This window comes from Hyperolius riggenbachi, chromosome 9 (genome assembly GCF_040937935.1).
Source record: "Hyperolius riggenbachi isolate aHypRig1 chromosome 9, aHypRig1.pri, whole genome shotgun sequence".
NCBI classification, from domain to species: Eukaryota; Metazoa; Chordata; class Amphibia; order Anura; family Hyperoliidae; genus Hyperolius; species Hyperolius riggenbachi.
The window spans coordinates 285,406,748-285,423,298 of NC_090654.1; the positions used below are offsets into that span (position 1 = coordinate 285,406,748).

Here is a 16,551-nt window from a genome sequence, read left to right on the forward strand (position 1 = left end):
TAGGACAGCAGATGAAGCCTCCTGCCTCCCCTCCCCATAGGACAGCAGATGTAGCCTCCAGCCTCTCCTCCCCTCCCCATAGATGTAGCCTCCAGCCTCTCCTCCCCTCCCCTCCCCATAGGACAGCAGATGTAGCCTCCAGCCTCTCCTCCCTATAAAACAGCAGACGTAGCCTCCAGCCTCTCCTCCCTATAGGACAGCAGATGTAGCCTCCAGCCTCTCCTCCCTATAGGACAGCAGACGTAGCCTCCAGCCTCTCCTCCCTATAGGACAGCAGATGAAGCCTCCTGCCTCCCCATAGGACAGCAGATGTAGCCTCCAGCCTCTCCTCCCCTCCCCTCCCCATAGATGTAGCCTCCAGCCTCTCCTCCCCTCCCCATAGGACAGCAGATGTAGCCTCCAGCCTCTCCTCCCTATAGGACAGCAGATGTAGCCTCCAGCCTCTCCTCCCTATAGGACAGTATAAGAAGCCTGCTCAGGCTTCCCCTCCACCTAACATTCTTCTCATTTGATTTTTCTACCATTTCTGTTCTCCATTCTGGTCGGCCAGGGGCAGCAGAAGGTTCTGGGCTGTAATAAATGTCACAGTGCTCCGTTTCTGTATAGAATTATGTGAGAGGAATGTGTTCCAGACTGGGATGTACGGCTCTTGGGAAACATCCGCTCCTTGGTGTGCTCCGAGCTGCGTGGCCAAGGCGTTGATCGCTTGTGGGCTTGGCGCTGAGCTAAACATGAAGTCATCTAAAAGGCCGTTCGTTTGTAACATAGAAACAAAACAAAGTAACGGAAAGAGAAAAGAAGAAGAAAAGGACTTCTAGAAGATGCTCAACTCAACTCCTACCAGCCCGGCAAGCCCATCCGATTTTATTACAGGAACCACAAGACAAGAAAAACTCTGTGGGCCTCATTTATAGTTTGGAGAAATACTGCTCTACGTACTAAATGTGTTTATCGATGCGATAAAGTGTGTAAGGTAGGGAGAGTAATGACTGGTTCAGAAGCGCACCAAACAGTTAAAGGGGCACTACGGCGAAAAATTGTAAAATGTAATATATGTGCAAACAAACTACCGGTAATAAGAAGTACGTTTTTGCTAGAGTAGAATGAGCCATAAATTACTTTTCTCCTATGTTGCTGTCACTTACTGTAGGTAGTAGAAATCTGACAGAAGCGACAGGTTTTGGACTAGTCCATCTCTTCGTAGGGGATTCTCAGATATTTATGTTCAAAAGCACTTAGTGAATGGCAGTTGCTCTATCCAACTGCCAAAAAAACTGTGTAGGGAGCAGGGAAGCTGGCCAGCATCATTGTTTAAAGGAGAACTGTAGTGAGAGGGATATGGAGGCTGCCATGTTTATTTTCTTTTAAGCAATACCAGTTGCCTGGCAGCCCTGCTGGTGTATTTGGCTGAAGAAGTGTCTGAATCACACCAGAAACAAGCATGCAGCTAATCTGGTCATATCTGTCTAATTTGTCAGAAACACCTGATCTGCTGCATGCTTGTTCAGGGGCTATGGCTGAAAGTATTAGAGGCAGAGGATTAGCTGAATAGCCAGGCAACTGGTATTGCTTAAAAGGAAATAAATATGGCAGCCTCCATATTCCTCTCACTACAGTTCTCCTTTAAATCCATTTTAGGGAATATCTTTAGAAAGAATAAAAGCCTTGCTGAGAATCCCCTATGAAGAGATGGACTAGTCCAAACCCTGCCGCTTCTGTCAGATTTCTACTGCCTACTGTAAGTGACAGTAACATAGGAGAAAAGTAACTTATGGCTCATTTTACCCTGGAAAAAAAAAACATACTTCTTATTTATCTATTTTTGCACATACCGGTATTTAAAATTGGACAAGGGGCCATAGTGCCCCTTTAAGCCACCAGGAAACCAGAAATCCAATTCATACCTGACATTGTAACTGATGTTTAACCTCCCTGGCGGTATGATTCTTTCCTGATTTTAGGGACTAAAAGTGGTGCAATATTTTTATGTGCTTTTAAACCCTAAAAGCGGGAAAAAAAAAATCATACAGCAGAGAGATTTCCTACAGCCCTGCACATTACTCACCTCCCCAGGATCCAGAACTACAATTCTTCCTCCTGTCCTCCGTGTGGCGCTCTAGCCCTATGTTGAGATAGCCGTTTCTCACCCAAAGTATCAAAAGACTCAGAGGACCAGAAGAAGATGGGTTCAGAGCATCTGGATCCCGTGGGAGGTGAGTTACAAACGCCATTGTGCTGCGCTGTGTCCCTACACCCAAGCCGGCTCCTAACATTTTTTTTCACCCCAAGCCTGGCTCTGGGTTACCGCCAAGGAGGTTAAAACCTTCACAGATGCCCACACTCAGAATGGCAACATCTCAGGGTTGGGACACAATCGGTCGTCCATACACAGCCCTGAGAAAGGGGTCCAAATGTCCACGGAACATGGCCATTTTCTTTGCCAGCCCATTTGTTGAATGCTTTTCCTTTTTGTACCTTCTGCTATGCAGCTGTGTCTCCCTGAATACACCACAAAGAGTATGAATACATACCGGTATTTCTCTGTATCAGTGGATGAAAGGCTATATCACATGGTTCAAAACCCCCACAGGAGGGGGACACCCCAAGGCACCTATCTGGCTTGACTAAGTTTAAAGGACACGCAACTTGAAAAATACAGGGGGATGAACAGCAGATTATCTATTTTTGAATCCTCTTCCTGCACAGCTGCTGTGCCTTGAACTGAACTAGTATGCAGATCAGGTATTCTAAATACCCTGTAAAGGGTCCCATACACTCAGCCGATTTTTGGCCGATCGATCGATCAAAATCGCTCGATCTATTGGTCGATTGCAAATCGATTGACCAATCGATTGATTTGTGGCCGATTTCGATCGATCTGGCAGGCTGGAAAATCTAGGTCGATCTGTTGAGATTGCTTATCATTTTGAATTGGCCCTAATGGAAATCTGATGGCAAAAAAATGCCATCAGATCTATTTTCAATAGATTTCAAACTGAAATCTATTGGAAGTCTGTTCCTAGTAAAAAATGTTCCTAAACACATCAGACAGATCAGAAATCCATCTGATGATCTATCTGCTGCTAATCTAACGGGTGTATGGCCACCTTAAAGAGGAACTCCAGCCTAAACAAACATGCTGTCATTAAGTTACATTAGTTATGTTAATTAAAATAGATAGGAAATATAATCTCTTACCCACACTGTTTTAAAAAGAACAGGCAAATGTTTGATTTCATGATGGCAGCCATCTTTTTGGTTGAAAGGAGGTGACACGGAGCATGAGACACAGTTCCAACTGTCCTGTGTCCAGATCGCCCCTCCCAGTTGCTAGGCAACGTAACAACAACATAGGAAATCCCATCATGCTCTGCACAGCATCAGGGAAAATTTGAAGGGTGGAGCTTAGCTAAAAATGCAGCTAAAAATGGTGCTTTGGTAAGAAAAACAAAGGTCTGATGCTGTGAAACTGTTAAAGAAACACCAAGCCTTTTCAGTTCTGCTGAGTAGATTTTTAGTCCGGAGGTTAACTTTACGCCAGTTTAGCTCCCAGGTTCATACTATGCTTGTTTGTTAATTCGTTCTAGGTTAGGGTCCCTTCCAGAAGGATGGCCTCATTGTGGTGGAAGGGTCCAGTACAAAATACTCTGCATGCAAACTGTTTTTGGAAGCTAACATTCTCCCCATTAATGTTAATTTGGTGCATCTGTCTTGAATGCAAGATGTATACCCTGCCTATATTTAGGCTCTGCGCAACTCTGCTGGTAGTCATTCAGATGCAGCTTGCTTTGGGAAGTGCTGCCACCTCTCCTTGCTGTCTAACTACAGCGGATGAATGCTTGTTCCAGGTATGCGAGACAAAGGGATGCACAAGGAAGCTTGGGAACTGGCATTTTCTTAAAATGAAATTAGGATGGCAGCTTCCATAGTCGATTTCAGTTAAAGTGGAACTGAACTCAAAAGATTAGCCACAGCAAGATAACCATTATGAAAAAACAAAAAACAAAAACTAATCTTCATTACAATTTAGAGAAATCCTAAAAAAACTTTTACAGGGAACACTGAAAGGGTTAAAGTAAACCTGAGACAAAAGGGATGAAAAGACTTATACATACCTGAGGTTTCCTCCAATCCCTTACAGGCAGATCGCTCCCTCGCCGCCATCCTCCCCCTCCTGGATGCTATGATAGATGCTCAGTTATCTTTGGCCATTCGGGCATACTGCGCATGCACGGACCAGTCGCACGGGCACCCCGTTCCCGTCACCGTTCTGCGTCTGCACATTACTACTGCACAGAATACTCCCCAGCCACATGAGCACGTGCAGGCAAACTGCACCGACTGGCCGAACATAACAGGGCATGTACCGGAGCATCCAGGAGGCAGAGGCCGGCGGCGAGGGAGTGATCTGCGCGGAGGGGGCTGGCTGGAGGAAGCCCCAGGTATGTAGAAAAGCTTTTCAACCCTTTCATCTCAGGTTTACTGTAAAGGGGCCCATACACTGGTCGATTTCAGCCTTCGATCGATTGGCCGATCAATCGATTTGCGGCCGATTTCGATCGATTTGATCTATCTGACAGGATGGAAGATCTAGGTAGATCCGCTGCTGGCTGCAGATCGACGGCCCACAGACTTGAATTGAATCTAATGGTCCAATAATGCATTTGGATCGATTTTCAATAGATTTCCAATAGATTTGATTCTGAAATCTATTGGAAATCTGTTCCTGGTGTGTGGCACATTAGATTCCTGTCAGATTTGACCTGACAGGCATCTGACAGAAATCTATCTGATGGTCGAATCTGTTATCAGTTTATGGCCACCTTTAGGGTTCTTTTTCACTATGAAATGCAATCGCATTTCAATTTTCACCATGCGATTGCAATTGTGATCGAGCTACTATACTCATAGTACAGCTCAATCGCATACAAAACGCGGCAAACGACGATTGCACTTGGACCAAAATGGCATCGCAACCGGATCGCACTAATGGAAATTGCTGCTGCAGTTTCCATTACTTTAATGTACCTTGCGATTAGAATCAAGTCGCAAATCGTAGGGTAGTGGATAAAGGCCCTAATGATGGGTACACACTATGAGATTTTATGGTCGATTTACTGTCAGATCGATTATTTCCAACGCGTCCAGTGTTCTCCCCAGAATTGTTTTCCAGCCGGGTGGCATGAAAAAATAGCCGGGTGGGGCGGGATGAGAGAATGCAGGACTGGTACTTCTCTGCTTACTGCAGAGGAGGAGATGAGCAGATAACAGCCAGGTGGTCACCAAAAATAGCCGGGTGGAGCACCCGCCTAAAAGAGCCTGGGGAGAACACTGATGTCGGATTTGCTTTCCGATCGTTCTCCGAGCATTTTCCGATCAATTTCCATTAACTTTAATAGGAAATTGAACCGAAAATGCTCGGAAATTGGACATGTTGGAAATAATCGATCTGACAGTAAATCGACCATAAAGTCTCAGTGTGTACCCAGCATTAGCCTCAGTGTTTACTATATGGAGAGCTGACTGGCTGAGCTCCTGCAGTCTATTTACAGTTGCTGATAAGAACTAATTAGATGCTCTGATCTGGCTAAACAAAAACAAAACACAGAGAAGTGAATGGCTTCATTGTTCACTATACAAGAGTCAGGTCTGATTAAGCTCTTGTTTAAATTTAGTCTTAAGCAGCCCATACACTCAGCCGATTTTCTGGCCGACGGATCGATCCCGATCGATCGATCGCAAATCGGTTGGCCAATCGACCGATCGACGGCCGATTTCGATCGATTTCGATGGATTTCCATCGAACTGGCAGGGTGGAAAATTTAGGTTGATCTGATGAGATTGCTTATCAGTTTGCATTGGCCTTAATGGAAATCTGATGGCAAAAAAAATGCCATCAGATCGAATTTCAATAGATTTCAAATTGAAATCTATTGGAATTCTATCCTGGTAAAAAATGTTCTAAAAACGCATCAGATAGATCATCAGATGCATTTCTTATCTATCTGCTGCCAATCTGACGAGTGTATGGGCACCTTTACATAGTTACATAGTTACATAGTTACATAGTTACATAGTTATTTTGGTTGAAAAAAGACATACGTCCATCGAGTTCAACCAGTATAAAGTACAACACCAGCCTGCTCCCTCACATATCCCTGTTGATCCAGAGGAAGGCGAAAAAACCCTTACAAGGCATGGTCCAATTAGCCCCAAAAGGAAAAAATTCCTTCCTGACTCCAGATGGCAATCAGATAAAATCCCTGGATCAACATCATTAGGCATTACCTAGTAATTGTAGCCATGGATGTCTTTCAACGCAATGAAAGCTTTAAATGCAGGTATAGAATTTGCCATAACGACTTCCTGTGGCAATGCATTCCACATCTTAATCACTCTTACTGTAAAGAACCCTTTCCTAAATAAATGGCTAAAATGTTTTTCCTCCATGCGCAGATCATGTCCTCTAGTCCTTTGAGAAGGCCTAGGGACAAAAAGCTCATCCGCCAAGCTATTATATTGCCCTCTGATGTATTTATACATGTTAATTAGATCCCCTCTAAGGCGTCTTTTCTCTAGACTAAATAAACCCAGTTTATCTAACCTTTCTTGGTAAGTGAGACCTTCCATCCCACGTATTAATTTTGTTGCTCGTCTCTGCACCTGCTCTAAAACTGCATTATCTTTCCTGTAATGTGGTGCCCAGAACTGAATTCCATATTCCAGATGTGGCCTTACTAGAGAGTTAAACAGGGGCAATATTATGCTAGCATCTCGAGTTTTTATTTCCCTTTTAATGCATCCCAAAATTTTGTTAGCTTTAGCTGCAGCGGCTTGGCATTGAGTACGATTATTTAATTTGTTGTCGATGAGTACTCCTAAGTCCTTCTCCAAGTTTGATGTCCCCAACTGTATCCCATTTATTTTGTATGGTGCTAGACCATTGGTACGACCAAAATGCATGACTTTACATTTTTCAACATTGAATTTCATCTGCCATGTATGTGCCCATATAGCCATCCTATCCAGATCCTGTTGCAATATGACACTATCTTCCTGAGAGTTGATGATTCTGCACAATTTTGTATCATCTGCAAAAATGGCAACATTGCTCACTACTGCATCTACTAGGTCATTAATAAATAAATTGAAGAGCACTGGACCCAGAACAGACCCCTGTGGGACCCCACTGCTAACAGTCTCCCATTTTGAGTACGATCCATTGACCACAACTCTTTGTTTTCTGTCCATTAGCCAGTTCCCTATCCATGCACACAAACTCTTCCCCAGTCCTTGCATCCTCAACTTTTGCACCAGACTTCTGTGGGGAACAGTGTCGAAGGCCTTTGCAAAGTCCAAGTATATCACATCTACAGCATTCCCAATATCCATATTAGCATTCACTACCTCATAAAAGCTGAGCAGGTTAGTCAAACAGGACCTGTCTTTAGTAAACCCATGTTGATGCTGAGAAATAAGATTATAAGATGTTCTACTATGAAGTCATGTATAGTATCTCTTAGTAATCCTTCAAATAGTTTGCAGTTTCCTACCCAAAATCGTAGTAAAACCCTCCGCCCTCATCCCACCCCAAATGTGTTCTCTAGCCCTGGGCCCTCAATGGCAGAGCTTTTTAGTTAAATCTGTAGAAGTGTCTTGACCAACGGATATCGTTTAAATCAGCACAGAAAAAAACAACATCATGATCTATGCATTATAGCGACATCACTGATTGTGCATTAAAGAAAGGTCCTTGAACTAGGGCACTGATAGGCAAACTTGGCTCTCCAGCTGTTAAAGAGACACTGAAGCGGAAAAAAAATATATGATATAGTGAATTGGTTGTGTACTATGAATAATTACTAGAAGATTAGCAGCAAAGAAAATATTCTCATATTTTTATTTTCAGGTATATAGTGTGTTTTCTAACATTGCATCATTCTCTAATATGTGCAGATTACACAACACTCAGCATTCAAAATGATTCTTTTAGAGCAGTCTGTGAAGTAATGACCTCTCCTCTGGCAGAGAAAAAGTAAATAGTTCAGGAACAGTTGAGATAATAAAAAAGTCAGAAAACAGCCCTCTCCACAACTTTGGAGTCGTAGAGCTAAATGGCTTTTTTGCATAGAGATAACAACTGGAGTTTCTTAACTCTTCCTGTACTGGAAACAATTAGACTGATGTATCTGATCTTAATGTTTTATTTCTTAGCTGTACTACACATACAAATCATAATATCATCATTTTTTTTCGCTTCAGTGTCTCTTTAAGGAACTACAAGTCAGGATTCATAAAGGCAAATGCATTGTGGGACTTGTAGTTCCTTAACAGCCGGAGAGCCAAGTTTTCCTATCACTGAACGAGGGCATTACATCCTTGCTTGCTGTATAAATAGTGTAAGCGGAGATTCTAGCGCTGGGTCAGACGCTCTGTGAACATGAAGCGGCCTCCCAGCAGGACTGCCTGCGGTTCTCTGAGGGCATCAGTACAATTACCCTGAGTGACAGTTTAATGGACTCCCAACCATACATTTACGCGTAGGACGCTTGTGGTCAGACTCTCGTGTTAAGAGATCCTCATATCTCCCCTCCTATGGGAGTCAGTCTGGCGTTTCTTCTGACGAAAATAGCCGCAGACAGAGGGATGTATGAAGCGGCCGCACAACAAATACAACTGACAGACATGAAGGCAAGAGCTGGGATCTAAGTTGCAAGCCAACGTTTCCCAACTAAAGTTAGCCAATAGCAGACAGCCGGCTACTCCCCTTCAGCAGTTCACAGTTCCTCAGTCATTCCTAAAGACTGTGGAAAGTGAAAAAGATTTCAAAAGTCAGTAAAGTTGACTGTGGTCTGAGGAACTGTCGCGTAAATCATAAAATTTAAAACACATACAAATAAGAAGTACATTTCTTCCTGTGTAAAATGAGCCATAAATGACTTTTCTCCTATGTTGCTGTCACTTACAGTAGGTAGTAGAAATCTGACAGAAGCAACAGGTTTTGGGCTAGTCCATCTCTCCATAGGGGATTCTCAGCATGGCCTGTATTCTTTATAAAGACACTGCCTGAAAAAGATTTATACAAAGATGCTGGCCGGCCTCCCTGCTCGCTGCACACTTTTTTGGCAGTTGGACGGAGCAACTGCCATTCAGTAAATGCTTTTAAAAATAAAGAAAACCCTGAGACCCCCCCTATGAGAAGATCGGCTAGTCCAAAATCTGTCAGTATTTTTCTAACCTCCTGTAAGTGACAGCAACATAGGAGAAAAGTCATTTATGACTCATTTTACTTAGGAAGAAACATACTTCTTATTTGTATATATTTACATGTATTTTAAATTTTAAGATTTTCGTGACAGAGGTCCTTTAAGTACAAGTATGTCTGCTAACACCTGAGCTTTTTAGAGAGAAACTGAAGTAAGAAGTATCTGGAGGCAGCTATATTTATTTCCTTTTAAATAATACTAGTTGCCTGGGTGTCCTGCCGATCTCTTTGGCTGCAGTAGTGTCTGAATTGCACACCTGAAACAAGCATGCGGCTAATCTAATCAGACTTGGTCAGAAACACCTGATCAGCTGCATGCTTATTCAGGGTCTATGGCTGAAAGTATTAGAGGCAGAGGATCAGCAGGACAGCCAGGCAATCTGCATTGTTTGAATGGAAGTAAATATGTCAGCCTCCAAGTCACTCTCACTTTAGATTCCCTTTAAAGAGAAACCGTAACTAAGAATTGAACTTCATCCCAATCAGTAGCTGATACCCCCTTTCCCATGGGAAATCTATTCCTTTCCTCCAATGGATCATCAGGGGGCTCTGTATGGCTGATATTGTGGTAAAACCCCTCCCACAGTGTGATGTCAGCTTTCCTGTCTGGGAACCTCATTGCATTGTGGGAAATAACAGCTGTTTACAGCTGGGTCCAACTGCCAAAAAAGCAAGCAGCAGCTCCTTCCACTGACATCACCTGCCAGCAGTAAAAATGTCACCATGTGATAAATGTCAGAATGTAAATCAGGGAGAGGAAAGATTTTACAATGGACAAACACTGACTAAATCATTCACACTGGAGTTCCCCTTTAAAGTAAGAAACTGTGAAGACTCAAGTACAAGTCAATGTAAGCATTGTTGGGTTGCCGAGAACCCTTGATATTTTGGGTGCATACACCACTCATTCCCTCCCATAACAAGTATGGCCATGTCCTCCCTGCAGCAAGTATAAGGGAAGCAAGTTGGCATCAGGTATATTTACCTTCCAAAATGGAACTATAGTCAGAATTACCTCTCTGCTCTTTATGGACAAACAATTTATTAATAAAAAGGGTTAACAGTGTATGTTTATTCACTTAAAGAAAAACCGTGACCAAGAATTGAACTTCATCCCAATCAGTAGCTGATACCCCCTTTCCCATGAGAAATCTTTTCCTTTTCACAAATAGACCATCAGGGGGCGCTGTATGACTGATATTGTGGTGAAACCCCTCCCACAGGAAACTCTGAGGACCATGGTACTCCTGGCAGTTTCCTGTCTGTGAACCTTGTTGCATTGTGGGAAATAGCTGTTTACAGCTGTTTCCAACTGCCAAAAAAGCATGCAGCAGCTACATCACCTACCAGCAGTAAAAATGTCATCATGTGATAAATGTCATAATGTAAATCAGGGATTTAAAAGATTTTACAATGGGCAAACACTGACTAAATCATTTATACATAATTATTGTAAAAATTAAGCACTTTTTTATTACATTATTTTCACTGGAGTTCCTCTTTAACCTTCCTGGCAAGCTGAGCTCGGGCTATGCTGCGCAGGAGGATTTCTCAGGCCCTGCTGGGCCGATTTGCATAATTTTTTTTTTGGTACACGCAGCTAGCACTGTGCCAGCTGCGTGTACTGCCCGATCTCCGCCGCTCCGCGCCGATTTGCCGCTACCCGTCGCGCCAAAATGCAAACTTACACAACAAAAACAACGGACACGTTTGTAAGTTTGCATTTCGTTTAAAATTAAAGTGTTTTTACAATTTTATGCTATGGGAGCTCTGGTTATGTTTTTTTGAGGTGCATTGATACTGCAGCAAAGTGACAACAGTGGAGGAGAATCCTTGAGTGGCAGGGGGCGGCCAGATGACCCCATAGGCGCTGGAGACCCATCTAATAGAGGGTGATTTGTATGCGGTGAGTTCCCACTGCTTGGGGTGTGGTGAAGGTGAATTCCCGTGAGAGGTGGTCACTACACTCTGGAAAGCCATTTAGGAAGAACTCCACCTCAATTGTATTGTTTGATTGACTTACATGAAAGAGAGAGACACTTGCTTGAACAGTATCAAAGTGCGCAGCTATTTGATGAATATTGTGAATTTATCCCTGTGAATGGACCAATGGACGTTTTAAAACGTCCAGTTTTTAAAATCGATTTTCTCAAAAACTATAAGGTCTTTTTGAAAAAAAAATTGTTGCATCTTGTTCCCAATGTTCTACTTAACATAGGCAGATAAAATGTGTGGGTTTTATGTATGGTAGCATTGTTTATTTTAAAACTATAGGGGATGGAATTGGAGAAATTGTGTATTTTCATTTTTTACCTTGTTTTTCCCTTTAAAATGCATAGAAAGTAATTACAGAACACAAATCTCACCCCCAAAAAGCCTAATCTGTGGGGGAAAAAAACAAGGTATAGATCATTTTGTTTTGCGATAAGTATTGAAAAAGTTATTGGCAAATGAAAGGAAAGAGCATTGACAGGTGAAAATTGCTCTGGTCCGTTAGGGTAAAAACTCTTGAGGGTGAAGTGGTTAAACCTTTGCATGCTACATGGTTATTGGCCGAGATCAACGGTCAAAGACGCCACTTTTGGGATCCTAGTGTGTGCACACCGCCACGCTGCACCCGATGTGTTGGCGAGAGACCCCAACTGCCGAATCATGTTGTCCGAGAGCGAGCCGAGGCCATGGTTCTCCTCCTTAACCCGCCCACTCCATTATGCACAACATAGTCGACCCTCTGCCCCCTTGTGTCTCCTGGGCAACAGTCCTCGTACACATGGATAAGCTTTAACCACTAGAGGACCGCAGTGCTAAACCCCCCTAAAGACCAGGCCATTCTTTGTTAAATAGGCCACTGCAGCTTTAGGGCTCGCTGCAGGGCCGCACAACTCAGTACACAAGTGATTCCCCCCCTTTTCTGCCCACCAACAGAGCTTTCTGTTGGTGGGGTCTGATCGCTCCCCCAGTGTTTATTTTCTTTTGCAAATATTTATGTCTTTATTTTTCTAATAAAATTTCTTTATTTTTTTTTTCTTTTCCCAAACCCTCCCTCTCTCCCCCAACCAGCCAATCACTGTGATCGGCTGTCATAGGCTTCAGCCTATCACGTCTGAGCCTCTGGAGGGGACAGCACAGCGATGCCTTAGATCGCAGCGCTGTACGGAGTGAAAAGACGGCGGTTTCACCATCTAACAGTCTCCTAGTGGCGATAGCCGCTGCGGAGATGCACGCGCATCAGCACACGCAATCTCCTGCTAGTTCCCGCCCCAGGACTTGACGCCAATTGGCGTTAGGCGGTCCTAGGGCTGCCGCCATCATTAGAGCCCATTGGCGTGACGCGGCCTGTACCTGTGGCAGATGTAAGAATTTAGGTCCGTGTAGAATGGCGATTTAAAATGCCTAAAGTTTCTTTTGTCTCTATTTTTTGACTCTCAGATATGATTTATACAGATTGTATGCCAGGAAAGGGAAACCGGGAATCTTTCCACCAGTTTTAAGCAAAAAAAAAAGTAGGCAATTTATGTTCAACAGGAAATGGAAATAAAAGCTACATCAAAGCCACTGGCTACTGACCAATTAAAGCGGACCTGGCCTCAGAACTTTCTCTCTGCTCTAAAAAATAAGCAACAGCATAATAACCTTTAAAGAAAAACATTTATTTTTACAGTGGATACAAAACCTAAAATAAATCTGCAGTGTGTCTACTTCCTGTCTGCTTCCATGAAACTATGATGCAACCACCAGGAGTGTGCTGAGGATGCCCGAGTTGCTCTGTAAGCTAAATCTACACTGCTGATTGCGGGAAAAACTATTTTTTTAGGAAACTCGCTAGAAACCATGGCAACAGTGTACTGCTAAAAACATGCCCAGAATTCCCCTTCACGTCGGTGCGACTCGTTGATACAAGCCACAAAGTAAAAGACGGGCCACATGCTAAAATCTCATCTGCCGTCTTCTCATTCCTGGCAATTCCGCGTCTGACGCTCCGGCTCGCCACCGCAGCAAGTAAATAAAAAGAAATAAATAAAAGTAGCTAAAAACGACAGCGTCAGTCGAAGAACTGTACAAGCGCCAGCCGAAGGGTCGGCGGCCAGGAAACAAAAATCAATCGCACAATCCGATACGGTCATCAGGAGCCCAATAAACGATCGCAGGCGTCCTAATTAATTCTGCATTTGAGTTATGGTCCCCGGTGCTGAGCCAGGACGTGGCAGCCTCAGGGGCGGGGGGATGCGGGCAACCTCAGGATGCGGCAGCCTCAGGGGCACGTGGGCGAGCTCAGAACGCGGCAACCTCGTGAGTGGAGGGAGACGGGCGAGCTCGCGCACGGTGCTTAATGGAAAGCGTTATTTACGATACGCGGCTATCCTTTTATTCTCAGCGCTGTACGGATGGCCGGTTTTTCAAGCAGCCTCTTAATGCCGAAGCGAAAACAGGCATCAATCTCTGCGGACAGCTCTCCGAGGCTCATCACCGCGTCCGGTCGGCGGGGATCGCGCTGATTCATGGACGCCGGCGGTGGGGATTACATAAGATGGAGCCATACGTCATGCTGGAGGGATTTATATCGCTGCAATACCAGATCTAATGCTGCCTCCAAATGCACCCCTCCTCCCTCATCAGCAGATACGCCAAACACAAGTTTAAAGGACAACTGTAACGAGAGGGATATGGAGGCTGCCATACTGATTTCCTTTTAAACAATACCAGTTGCCTGGCAGTCCTGCTGGTCTGAATCACACCAGAGGAAGTGTCTGAATCACACCAGAAACAAGCATGCAACTAATCTCGTCAGATCTGACAATAATGTCAGAAACACCTGATCTGCTGCATGCTTGTTCAGGGGCTGTGTCTAAAAGTATTAGAGGGAGAAGAAAAGCAGGACAGCCGGGCAATGTGCATTGTTTAATAGGAAATAAATATAGCAGCCTCTATATCCCTCTCACTTAAAGCAAACCTGAAGCAAAAATAAACTTATGAGAAAATGAATGGTATGTGTAGTACAGCTAAGAAATAGAACATTAGTAGAAAAGAAAAGAGTCTCATATTTGTTTCCAGTAGACGAAGAGTTAAAAGACTTTAGTTATTTATGCAAAAGAGCTTCTCTGAGCTGACCCAACTTGGGCTGAACACAGTCCAGTTTACTGGCTTCAGAGGAAAACATACAAATATCTCAGGGTATACTCCCCTAAGGAGAGGGAAGGCTCTGCACCCCTTAGAGCAGGGGTCCCCAACCTGTGGGCCGTGGGACTGTAGTATTAAAGGCGATACACATCGCCACTACAGGAAGCCGCTGTCCTGCTTCCTGCTCATCACAGCAGCCGCCGGGCGCACTGCTGGGAATCCGTTACGCGCGTACAGGGGAGGAGGGAATATAGAGAAAGCGGCCACTGCGCTAAGGTAACATCAGCGGCGGCGGGGTTTCGGGTGGGGTGGTGCACTACCTACCCATACTAGGGCGCTATACTGGGCACTATACTAGCTGCACTGAGCACTATACTAGCTATACTGGGCACTATACTAGCTGCACTGAGCACTATACTAGCTATACTGGGCACTATACTAGCTGCACTGAGCACTATACTAGCTATACTGGGCACTATACTAGCTATACTGGGCACTATACTAGCTGCACTGAGCACTATACTAGCTGCACTGAGCACTATACTAGCTGCACTGAGCACTATACTAGCTGCACTGAGCACTATACTAGCTGCACTGAGCACTATACTAGCTATACTGGGCACTATACTAGCTATACTGGGCACTATACTAGCTATACTGAGCACTATACTAGCTATACTGAGCACTATACTAGCTATACTGAGCACTATACTAGCTATACTGAGCACTATACTAGCTATACTGGGCACTATACTAGCTATACTGGGCACTATACTAGCTATACTGGGCACTATACTAGCTATACTGGGCACTATACTAGCTATACTGGGCACTATACTAGCTGCACTGAGCACTATACTAGCTATACTGGGCACTATACTAGCTATACTGGGCACTATACTAGCTGCACTGAGCACTATACTAGCTGCACTGAGCACTATACTAGCTATACTGGGCACTATACTAGCTATACTGGGCACTATACTAGCTATACTGAGCACTATACTAGCTATACTGAGCACTATACTAGCTATACTGGGCACTATACTAGCTATACTGAGCGCTATACTAGCCATACTGGGCACTATACTAGATGCACTGAGCACTATACTAGCTATACTGGGCACTATACTAGCTGCAGTGAGCACTATACTAGCTATACTGGGCACTATACTAGCTATACTGGGCACTATACTAGCTATACTGGGCACTATACTAGCTATACTGGGCACTATACTAGCTATACTGAGCACTATACTAGCTATACTGGGCACTATACTAGCTATACTGAGCACTATACTAGCTATACTGAGCACTATACTAGCTATACTGGGCACTATACTAGCTGCACTGAGCACTATACTAGCTATACTGGGCACTATACTAGCTATACTGGGCACTATACTAGCTGCACTGAGCACTATACTAGCTATACTGGGCACTATACTAGCTGCACTGAGCACTATACTAGCTATACTGGGCACTATACTAGCTGCACTGAGCACTATACTAGCTATACTGGGCACTATACTAGCTGCACTGAGCACTATACTAGCTATACTGGGCACTATACTAGCTGCACTGAGCACTATACTAGCTATACTGGGCACTATACTAGCTATACTGGGCACTATACTAGCTATACTGGGCACTATACTAGCTGAACTGAGCACTATACTAGCTGCACTGGGCACTATACTAGCTATACTGGGCACTATACTAGCTATACTGGGCACTATACTAGCTATACTGAGCACTATACTAGCTATACTGAGCACTATACTAGCTATACTGAGCACTATACTAGCTATACTGAGCACTATACTAGCTGCAGTGAGCACTATACTAGATGCACTGAGCACTATACTAGCTATACTGGGCACTATACTAGCTGCAGTGAGCACTATACTAGCTATACTGGGCACTATACTAGCTATACTGAGCACTATACTAGCTATACTGGACACTATACTAGCTATACTGAGCACTATACTAGCTATACTGAGCACTATACTAGCTATACTGGGCACTATACTAGCTGCACTGAGCACTATACTAGCTATACTGGGCACTATACTAGCTATACTGGGCACTATACTAGCTATACTGGGCACTATACTAGCTGCACTGAGCACTATACTAGCTATACTGGGCACTATACTAGCTGC

At 44.0% G+C, this 16,551-nt stretch overlaps 1 protein-coding gene across 4 annotated transcripts in view; it reads right to left on the reverse strand.

The window, feature by feature from the left end:
* The window catches only part of SAMD4A (sterile alpha motif domain containing 4A), a 158,568-nt gene that overhangs the window by 43,070 nt on the left and 98,947 nt on the right, over nt 1-16,551 (reverse strand). The gene's annotated exons all lie outside the window — the stretch shown is intronic.